Source organism: Nilaparvata lugens, chromosome 9, assembly GCF_014356525.2.
Source record: "Nilaparvata lugens isolate BPH chromosome 9, ASM1435652v1, whole genome shotgun sequence".
Taxonomy (NCBI): domain Eukaryota; kingdom Metazoa; phylum Arthropoda; class Insecta; order Hemiptera; family Delphacidae; genus Nilaparvata; species Nilaparvata lugens.
In genome coordinates this window covers 30,507,246-30,518,841 of record NC_052512.1, presented here as the reverse complement: position 1 = coordinate 30,518,841, position 11,596 = coordinate 30,507,246, and the positions used below count along the sequence as shown (strand labels likewise).

The following is an 11,596-nucleotide window of genomic DNA, read 5'->3' as shown; positions in this document are numbered from 1 at the left end:
ATTCGCTGTATTCGACTCGCACAGAAAATGTAGGGTAGGAAGGGTATTGACGAGGAAGAGGGTGAGTGAAAAGGGGAGAATACGGGTTAGGAATGGTGATTTTGTCTGGAGGGGTGCGGGGAGGTAAGAATCAACAAGGGACTCGCCAATAAACTAGGACATAGAAGACAGAGCAATTTAGAGGCTGTAGATAATGCTATTCCCAACATTGTATTAATGCCTGGATATGTATACAGTTCTACAGGAATCTCTACGGTGTATAACTATGTTTGCGCACATTATTACAGTAGAGGGGTACTTGAATTTGTGTTAGACAACAGAGCACAAGCAATAGCTGGGGGTTAGTTAACGTTGCTGACCGGTGATTGGACTAAAGCGGACCGGCGCAGACATTTGATGGCTTCCGATTGGTGGAGAGTTTCGCCGACTCCGCTATCTGCTCTCCTATTGGTGGACAGTTTTCCACCCCTCTGAGCATCCCCAAAACGGGCAACCCCAAGTCGCAGTAGTTGTTCCGATCCGAGAGGCGCTCTATCAACCGCACTGTACTTTTGCACTCGTCTACATATTATCGTGAGTGTTATCAGAATGTGCAGTGTCTACTGATAGTATTCCAGAGATTGAATTCTACTTACTGGAGTATAACGGTGAGTTATTTATTTATTTTTCATTTTATTTATTTAAGACTAGCAGGTAACCCGTGCTCCACAAGGGTCTGTTTTAAAACTTGAAAACTTGACCGAGTGGAATCTTGAAGAGTTTGGAGAAGGATATTAAGAATCTATATTCAAAATTTCAAGTTAATCAGTTGAGTAGTTTAGATGCGTCAAACATAATTATTTTCCTATCCCGTAGGTGTAAAAGCCAGTTCTTTCCTTTATTAGTATAGATAGTATACTATGTATTCAATTCTCATGTATTTCCTTGGAATGGTTTTGAAAAGTTTATTGCTCTTTATATTAATCTTCATTATTCTTTATTGATTCATACAATGAGTAGCCTACCTACATCATCAAAATGACTTGCTCTACAACGAGCAAGTAGTAGAGATCATTTCAAAGAGTTAAAGATTCTCCCACTACCAGGTGTATATATTTTGGAAGATCTTAGGTTCAATACAGGAGAGTTGTTCTACTCATACAATACCAGATATAGACAAAACCTCAGAGACGACATTCATCGAACTAGAATGTATGAGAGTGCAGGAATACGGCTTTATAATTTCATTGCAAACACGCGTTAAGGCTCTTACAGGTGAAAAGTTTAGAATTAAGGTGAGGGAGGAGTTGTTGCAGATTTGTCCTTATTCCAGTGAGGAATTCTTCTTGCATTATGAAATTCAAAGATTGATGACTTGGATTATAATTGACAAATCCGTATACCCCTTTCACAGGTGGTCAGTGGGATGAAAAATGAAAATGAAGAATGGAAAAAATAGGGAGAGAAAAATGAGGTACCTAACCTTGTGCTATTCCTCTCCTAAATTTAGATAAGGTTACATAAATAGATTAAGTCTTGTAGTTGTTCACTTCACAAAATTTTCAGTCCTTGATTATTTTCACAAAGTAGATTTTGAAATTCAAATGCTTCAAACCCAAACATAGAAGACATTTTTCACTTTATTATCACTAAAAAAGGAAATATTCACATATTGAAGAGATGAAAATTTTATTGAAAATGACAATCTTCAGATTGGACTAACATAGTGAGGTCCACGTTATTATGGCAGATGAGAAAGATAAGAGAACTGCGTTGCCGATTCTACTGCCTTCTATGGAGGATAGAATAATATAACTGTACATTATTGTTTGAAATAGTCTATTACATTTTATTCGCAGAAAAAAATATTTTTCAATAATTAATGATCATTTTTTAAAATCGAGATAGGATATTTTGTGAAATAATGATACTACTTCATTGTTAGAACATGATCCGGCTATGTTGCGGAGCTAAAAAAGGTACTGTAGCGTTATCAGCTTTGTCGAATAATAGACATGTATCGCAACACCAATGTTAGTCAAATACTGCAATTATAACGTGAACCTCACTTCACAAAATTGTAATATCAAATACATAATGTATAATGTGTATATTTTTAATGTAGAATGTATGTATAATGTATGTATAAAGTACATAACTGTATAAGTATCCTTTGTAGTGTATCCTTTATTTGTTCAATGTATGTAACTACATTTTCAATTGATGATGCTTATTCGAAGCACTTGCTTCCACTCTCAGTTTTGTAGGGAAAGGAGTCTGGTTTTTATAAGAAAAGTATAATAATTTGTAGCATAAGGTAAGGATAGTTTTTATAGATGAATAAAATATTGTAATATCTGGTAAGTTACCTGCGGTATTGTACTAGAGTAGTTAAGCTACTCTATTTTTAAAGAAAAAATATATAAGTAGATGAATAATTTCTTAAAAAAACAAATAATTCAATTGAATAACAAATTGGTACATACATGCAGTAAATAAACTAGAGTAGTATAAATTTATGTTTAGATAAATTTAAAAAATATTACCAAATGAAGAATAGCTTGAAAAAGTTGCCCCAATCATTCTAGATGAAATATGATATTCAAAGAGAATAATATGATAAATAGTTGAAGTAGAAATCAGTTCATATACATATTCAGTCAAAACATTGGAACAACACATTGAAAATTATTGAAAAATGTTGATATCAATATAACTAGGAACATACAGCTGGATCACGAGTTTAATATAATATTATTATTGATAGCTGGAATGGATCATGAGCTCTATATTTTCCCTTCCTATCTCCCTCAACCATATTTTAATGTATTTTTTGTACATATAGGGTGTACAGTTATGAACATTACGGAGGATGGTTGGCATGTTAAAGCAAAATAAACTTTTCTCAAATCATCTATTGTTAAGAATTGGCGTAGGTTTAGGAATATGTAAATAGATCTCCGGATTTTGTTTTTCAAGTGGTTTATGTGGTCTGACCATTTTAATTTATCGTCAACTATAATGCCCAAATATTTATATGAACTGACTCGCTCAATGGACTCGCAGCGGCAATGAATATTGTTAGGGTTTAAACAAGAATGTAAAGTTATTGAGTCAATGGGAGGATCCTGACTTTTTCGCAGAGAAACTTCAATGAATTTGGACTTTCCTATATTGAGTGTTAATATATTCTGGTCAAACCACGCTTTCAACAGGTGTAGGTCAGTGGATGCCTTTTGATACATTTCGTCTCTATTTCTACCGGTAACATGTAGCGCTGTGTCATCAGCGAATAAGAAAAGGCTGCCAGTGAGAGGTAGTTTAGCCAGGTTATTGATATAGATTAGGAATAATAATGGTCCCAATGTGCTTCCTTGCACCACACCGTAATCAATAGAATTTAAGCTGCTCTCAACTCCCATTATTTGGACAGCCTGTTTCCTATCCGTTAGGTAGCTGTTGAACCAGCTGAATGACTCATTACGGACACCTATGACCTCAAGCTTTTTCATTAGTTTAGATCTATCTACTGTATCGAATGCTTTAGCTAAGTCAAGAAAGATTATACAGTTATTTAGGTTGTCATTAAGTGAGCTGTTAACTTCTTTGGTTAAATTATACAATGCATCCGATATGTTTCTGTTATTCCTGAACCCAAATTGTCTGTCCGTTAAAATGTCATTTGTTTCAATGTAATTAGCTAACTGGAATTTAATAATCTTTTCCAAAATTTTCGAGAAAATACTCAAGAGAGAGATAGGTCTATAGTTGTTTTTTATAGATTTGTCACCATTTTTGAAAAGAGGAAAAACTCTGGCTATTTTAAAACTGTCTGGGAAGATACCTTGTTTAATACTCAAGTTATAAATATGTTTAAGAGGAGTTAGAAAAATATTTATATTTCTTTGTACAAATCTGGTTGGAATGTTATCATATCCGGGAGCAGACATACCTCCAAGTTTTGAAGTGAATATGATGATATCATCTTCACTTATCGGTGACATACAGAAATTAGTTTCAAGGTGATAGTTCTCATCATCCAAAACTGGTGGATTAGTTGAGTTCACCACCCTTGCCAAATTCTCTCTCACATGTGAAAAGAAACAATTGAATTCATTAGCTACTAACTTGGTCTTTTCCAGTGTTGAAACGGATCCATTATCTACTGTCTCAAAGTGCTCCAATGGAAATCCTTCTTTATTATTGTTACCTCTACCAGATATCTCATTTATAATGCTCCAAAACTTTTTTGGATCATTCCCACTTTCATTTATTTTATTTCTATAGTATTGATTTTTAGTAAGTGATTCAGTCTATTTCTGTAGTTTTTAAAGTTATTGATTAAATCTCTATTAAAAGGTTGTTTTTTTGTTAATTTGAATAATCTGTCTCTTTCCCTAATCGATCTTACTAGTCCTTTCGTTATCCAAGGTTTTATTGTTTTAAGACGAGAATTATCTTGAGTAACCTGTCTTTTAGATTTGTCTATGTTACATTTTATAATGGAATAAAAATTATTTGTCGCAATATTGACGTCTTCCTCCATTGTAACAGAGCTCCATGTTTCCTCATTGAAAGTGGATAATAAGGTTTCATTGTGAATATAAAACTTGGGAAGATCAAATTTTCTATTGTCTTTGGATTTGGCAGTAATTTGAATGGATACAATGTAATGATCTGTAATTGCCACTTTGACGATAGCTGATTTAATTGCATTACAGTTGACATTGTTTAGAAAAATATGGTCAATCAGGGTGCTGCTATTTCTAATTTGTCTAGTCGGTTTATCGATACAGTTGATAAAGCCACTTTCATAGAGCATATTCAGATATGAATCAGTTTGTAAGTCATTGTTCAGTATGTTTATGTTCATGTTCATATCTCCTACCAATATATTTGCTTTACCTTTCCTCTCAATGCTATTGTAGTGAGTATTAAGATGATCAATGAAATCGGCAATATGTGTATCGTGATTCCGATAAACGGCAAGGATCGAGTAATCTGTTTTGTCATAACAAAAATTAATTTCTAAAGTATTGACTCCACCGATATTCATGCAACGTCCTACTGATGATAAAGAATTCTTGACAAAAACAATAACTCCATCGTTCCTATTTCGTTTATCTATCGTTTGATAAGTTGTATAGCCTTCTAACTGTTTGTTATCATCTGCATTGAGCCAAGTTTCGGTAAGGACGATGATATCTATTTCACAATTTAATGATCCAAGTCCTACCAGTAGATTATCAATGTTCTCATTGTAGCTTCTAATATTCAAATGTATTAATTTCAAGCTTTCTTCATTTGGATTAAAAAAGAGATTAAAAGAATGAAATGTATCGAACTCTTTACAAGAGATTAGATTATAGTTTTCCAATTCTGATTCATGTCTATCCATATATCGTTATTCAGCGAATGCTCCGCCCGCTCAACCGCCTTATCATATCAATAATAAGGCATACCAAGAGAGAAAAAGAGCAAGATCTAGATAGTATCTAAGCATCTAAGCATAGGAAAAAACTACTATTTGAGTCTATCAGTCTATATGATTGAGCAATAAAGTTCAGAGTGAAGAGAAAAATCATAGCAAAGAATAAATATGTAATAATATTAAACAATTGAACTTCCATTTTCGAAAAATAAGAAGTATATATACTCATATAAGACCTATTTCGTATGTTATATTTAATTGAAATGAAATTTGATTGGATGATTATATTAATATTTTGTTATGTTATATAAATAATATGTGTACCTCATATTATTTTAAAAATTAAAACTTTAATTGTACTTGGGTTTTTATTTGGGTACTCATTTTTTCATATAATTTTAATCACTTCAGGATAAATCATACAAGAGCATTTTATTTATTGAGTTATAGATCACATTACTTGGCTTTTGTCTGCACTAATATAAGTACGTTTCTATGAGTGGTTCACCTCTGAATTATTATTACTCCATGCTCAAATTCTCTCCAGTATGAAATTTAATTATTAATATCAAATATTGGGAAAAAAATTTAAAATTAGAAGAACGAAAAAAGAAAAATAACAATGTTATTGGTTCCTGACCATGTTTATGTACTAACTAAAAGTATGTATATAGAGTTCATAAATCATTTGGACATTAATATCATTTAGCATATTAATAGTCAGAATTTATACAGTAGGAAAAAAACAAAATGAAACATACGGGTCCTTGGATTGTCCATTCCTGTATTTCTGGTCACCTGCTTTTATGTGTTAGTCTGGTTGTTATCACAGGCAGCGTCGATATCTTGTGGAGTGAACACTCGGATTGGCGGGTCGTCAGCTCGCACCTTCACCCACATCTTCGCGTTCTTGAACCAGGCCCCGTTGATCTTCTTCTCCCTCACAAGATTCTTTCCATAAGAGAGTAGGAATTTGTTTTTCGGAGTGAGATGATCATTTATGTACACGTCCCCAGCTGGTAATGAGTCGCTTACGTCCTTTGTGGTTAGACGCTGATCTCTTTTTTCCCGGCCGACATCCATGAATTTTGGGTTCCTCTTGAAATGAATGACACTATTATAGAAGGAATTTTCCCTTTTTTTGTTGAAGGTATGCGATGAGCTATAGAAATATCTGACCGAAAAAGGATAATTTCAAAGCTTTAGCAATGTTCTCGATAATTAGATAGATATCTTCATTCTGAGTAAACGGAATACCCACTATTTCTATATTGTTTTTACGCGTGTATTGCTGCACATCACTGATCTCCTGTCTAGCTAGCCACAAATCCTCGTTAAGTTTTTTGTTTTTCACTTTCAGACCCTCACATTCCGCTTTTAGGTTTCCTATATCCAATTGCACTTTGCTCAGATCACTTCGAAGTCCATTTAAAGCTGTTGTGTTTGAGTTTACCGCACTTTCTAACGATGAAATAGTCTTAGTGTTAGCGTCTAGTTTCGAGTCCACTTTGATTTCGAGGTTCTTAATCGCTTGTAGGATGGAATTCGTATCAGAAGACGGCACAGTCCCAGGCTTGAAGCAATCGTCACACTGCCATGTGTCTTTTTTACACCGAGAGCAGCTAGTTTCGCTGCCGTACGTACACGCGTGCACGCTACGTGATAAGTTTTTTTACAACTTGTGCACTTTATTAAATCGGCATTGTCTTGGAAATCCGAATTGCACTTTGAGCACGACATGACCGAGAATAGAACACGACTGTGATGAACCAGAGGAGAAGAATCCGTCAGATCAAGAAGTTCTAGAGGCTTTCAAAATTATCAGGCAAGGGTTAAAACTGAAAAATAGTGTACCAGACATGTCCGACTGTTTGAATAGATGTGAGTCGTTTATCGAACATGATGTTCTATTCAACCGATATTACTCACTTTTTCAAATATAAAACAAAAAAATAGGACATTTTTTTGAGTTATTATAGTATTTATAGTGAAGTTATTGACAAAATAACCATATTTTTCGTTCCATCTAATAGCAGTGTAAAAAGTTGAAAAATATTGCTACAGAGTACACATGTACTTTGATTAAACTCCACTAATAGTACAAATCAAGCTTTCTGGAAATAAATTGGTGAGTTTACTTACATATTACGTTCTACAAATATTCAAAAAACATGTTTTTTTCAACAGCATGAATTTTCAAATTTCCATATTAATATTGGCCTAATAGGTACCCTACCTACGTTCGCGATGATATGTTTTATGTACCATATTCATTTATTTACCGCCGTGATACGATATTATAAGATCCATAGGATCGTGGCAGTTTTCTTGACAGAACCTCTCAATAACGAATACCTCTCTGCAGCGAATTTTTTCTCGGGATAATCGAATTCGTTATACAGAGGTTCGACTGTATATGTCGTATGGATACAGTGGCAGAGACAAATAATAATAGAAAGAGATGAAGACAATTAAACAATTCATATAGGTATTTTCAAGTTTTTGAGCCAGAGTATGGCCTCGTCATCTGCTACATGCAATTTCTGTAGCCCTGCCTGGAATCTTGACAAAGAACACTCCGTAATTATGAATGAAGCGATTACTGAATGAGTTAATTACATTTTCAACTGCTTGAAGAGAATGTGAATACAACTAATGTATTGTATAATTGACTATATTTCTATTAAATTGTTGTGAAGGCCTCTCTATAATCTTATCAAGAACAGACAAGATTGAGGCGAAAAGTCTTCGACTAGAGTTTTCCCGTTAAATCAGTTCTTGCAGAGAACTGTTTCGGCTATATGTTCCAATGATTGAAGTCTTGGGATAAAGTCACTACTGAAAATTTGATTCATTGCGTTAAAAAAATCAAGCTTCTCTCACGATTTTTGAGATTTCTCTGATAACTTTGATGAGAAACGTTTAGGGCCGGTTTACACGCTCGGGATTTAGCCCGAGCTAAAGTTCTAAACTTTGAACATCTGGGGTCAGAAAAATGACTTTCCGAAACGGGACGTAGCACTACGTCAGCACAGGTAGGGCTCCTACAGCAATAAAAAATCGTTGATTTCAGCTGATCTATATCAGTTAGTGTTTTTATTGGTGTAGGAGCCCTACCTGTGCTGACGTCACACGAATGCACTAAAGGCTTTATTTACGGAGGTAGTGCTACGTCCCGTATTCCACGTTTGAATTGAATTTCGAAAAACTAAAAAATCAAACACAAAATGAAGTAGAGTAGAAATAGTGTTAAGTTTCAGGTAATTTGAATCATTTAGGAATGTTTCATGCCATCAAGAAAAAATCTTCCAATTGCAGAAATGAGAAAATAAAGATTGTCATAAAAACTGCGACTACGCCCCGTTTCGGAAAACCAGTTTTCTGACTTCAGCTGTTAAAAGTGTAGAACTTAGCTGAATCCCGAGCTCGGAAACCGACCCTTAGAGTTTGAAAGAACTCCACCTCCAATGCTCTTGAATAAGGAAGATAGAATTTTTGAAGAACATTCCATTAATACTCATTAGAAATATTACAATGTGGTAGCTATTCTGTATAAATGCCGTTCAAAAAACATTTTTCTAATCCAGGAGATTCGTTACCTGTTTGCAAGAAATGAGACAATCTTTATCTTTGAAGAAACGTCTTGAAGCTAACTAAGAACTATATTGATTGATGATATACAAGGCTATATTCGGAACGTCACAGCTTGAGGAGTGTGTCCATTGTTTCGACAACTAATGTTTCTAGTCCATGTTCTGACAATTGTAAGTCCATTGTTCATTGTTAGCGTAAGTCCATTGTTTTGACAAACAATGTTTCTAGTCCATGTTTTTATTGGGTCTTGTTCAGTTTTATGTACTCTTTACATTTCAAGATAACGTAAGTCGTCTGCAGTTGATTGTTTTGAAGATAGCCAGAGCTGCAAGAGCGTAAGTCCAGTAAGCATTAAGAATGAAACAACGTGAGTCCAATAATCGACAATTAAGTGTAATGCTGATTTGACTTACGCTATTTTAGCCCCGGCTGGGAGTGTACTACTTTTTGGGCTCTCCTGTCAAATCAGCCGTCTGAGACTTTCGTCCTCTAACTGTGAGGTACAGTATTATTAATCAGGATCATAATTATGTCACTGTCTATTTATCTTTCAACAGTGATAGTCAAAATTTGCCTTATCATTGTGTGATCAAACCTTCTAGTACTTTTACTGGCTCAAGTGTCATTTACAATGTTAGCGCAAGAGTTTCAAATAATCGCTCGCTAAATATGAATATTCCTAATACCAAATAAACTAGTTCTGTGAACTACAAGAACTACAAGTAGTTCTGTGAACTTTTTTGTAGTTGATAGTTCTGTGAACAGTAGTTCTCACGCATTTTTCTCATGCATATCAGATGTCACCTGTTCTAGTTGATTCAGTTGAATCACAATAATTCACAGTTGAATCATAATTTTACTCTTAAAAACTGTTATTTGTTTCCACCAAGACCAAAAACTCACTCATGTTGATAAACTAAGTTCACGTTTGAATTTGTGTCCCATATAATTGACCGAGCGTAGTGAGGTCTAAGATTCAAGTTGACGGTTTGGGATTTCTCTTAATGTTTAAATGTTTGAATGTTTATATGTTTTTATGTTGCGCATTTACGGCGAAACGCGGTAATAGATTTTCATGAAATTTGACAGGTATGTTCCTTTTTTAATTGCGAGTCGACGTATATACAAGGTTTTTGGAAATTTTGCATTTCAAGGATAATATATAAGGAAAAAGGAGCCTCCTTCATACGCCAATATTAGAGTAAAAATCAGACTATAGAATTATTCATCATAAATCAGCTGACAAGTGATTACACAGATGTGTGGAGAAGCCAGTCGATTGCTGTATTTCCATAAGGTCTATAGTTTCAATCAGGTACTTGTGGATGAGAATACTGCGTGAGGTCTACTGTTCACAGAACTACTAGCTATGATGATTTATTCAGTTTCGTGATAATCTTTCCATCTGATAAAAATATTTCTCAACTATTTTAAAATTAATTCTTTTCAATCAAGAATATTATTTCTTCGCATTATTCAGTTCATTTAATCGTTTTTTATTTTACTTTCAATCACCTATTAAATTTGTTCTTCAAATGTGAGAGTATTGAAACTGATTGGCATGCATCATAAAAAATATTGGATCCCTACCTTATAGAAATAGACACTGCCAGACATGAGACATCTGTGTAATGCATGCAATGAATAATCCACTTGTCAGCTGATTGATTATGAATAATTATATAGTCCGATTGATCCTATCTTCAAAGTAGATGATATATATAATATATATATATATATATATATTATATATATATATATATATATATTATATATATATATATATAGTGATATAAGAGTATAAAGGAATTCCTTTTCTCTTCATATTATCCTTAACATGCAAAATTTCAAAACACCTTGTGTATACATCGACGCGCAGTTGAAAAAGGAATATTCCTGCCAAATCTCATTGAATTCTATCGTTTGACCGTAATCGAGTTACATACAAACAGACAAAAGCAAATTGAGTTGAAACATGGACCTCACTACGTTCGGTCAATAAATACTGTATCAAATAGATTGTATCCTAAATTGCATCGTGACTTGATAGTAATACTTTTGAGATTTCGCTTATATCCAACTAGCAGGAAACCCGTGCTCCGCGAGGGTCCATTTTAAAACTTGACAAACTGAAAACTTGACCGAGTGTAATCTTGAAGAATTGAAAATAGGTCTATATCCTCCTCGGTTGATTAAGAATCTTTATGCAAGATTTCAAGTCAATCAGTCCAGTAGTTCAGACATGATGATGCGTCAAACATAATTTTACTATCCCGTACGTGTGTGAGCTAGTTCTTTCCTTTATTATAGTATAGATAACGAGCTCCATTAGGGGATGTGGAACAAGAAATGTAGGTCTACAAAGAGGTTAAAATCAATACCAAAGAACATAATATGAAGATTTTGTCGAAATGATAATCTCCAATGTTGTACATTCAATAATGTAACATTCGGTTTCAATATAAGCAGCAGCATCAATGAAATGTTCTTTTACAAATTCGATCTTCCTTATTCAAGAACATTGAAGGTGAAGTCTCTTCCAAACTCGAAAAGTTATATAAGCCCTATTCGGATGACACAACAATGACGCGT

The 11,596-nt window shown here is 34.0% G+C and overlaps 1 protein-coding gene across 1 annotated transcript in view; it reads left to right on the top strand.

Annotated features, from left to right (window-relative positions):
* The first annotated feature begins 509 nt into the window (after window positions 1-509).
* LOC111061853 (ski oncogene) overlaps window positions 510-11,596 on the top strand; it is a 122,771-nt gene continuing 111,684 nt past the window's right edge. The window contains exon 1 of the mRNA XM_039435299.1: window positions 510-647. The gene's annotated coding sequence lies outside the window, so the exon portion shown is untranslated. The remainder of the gene's footprint in view (window positions 648-11,596) is intronic.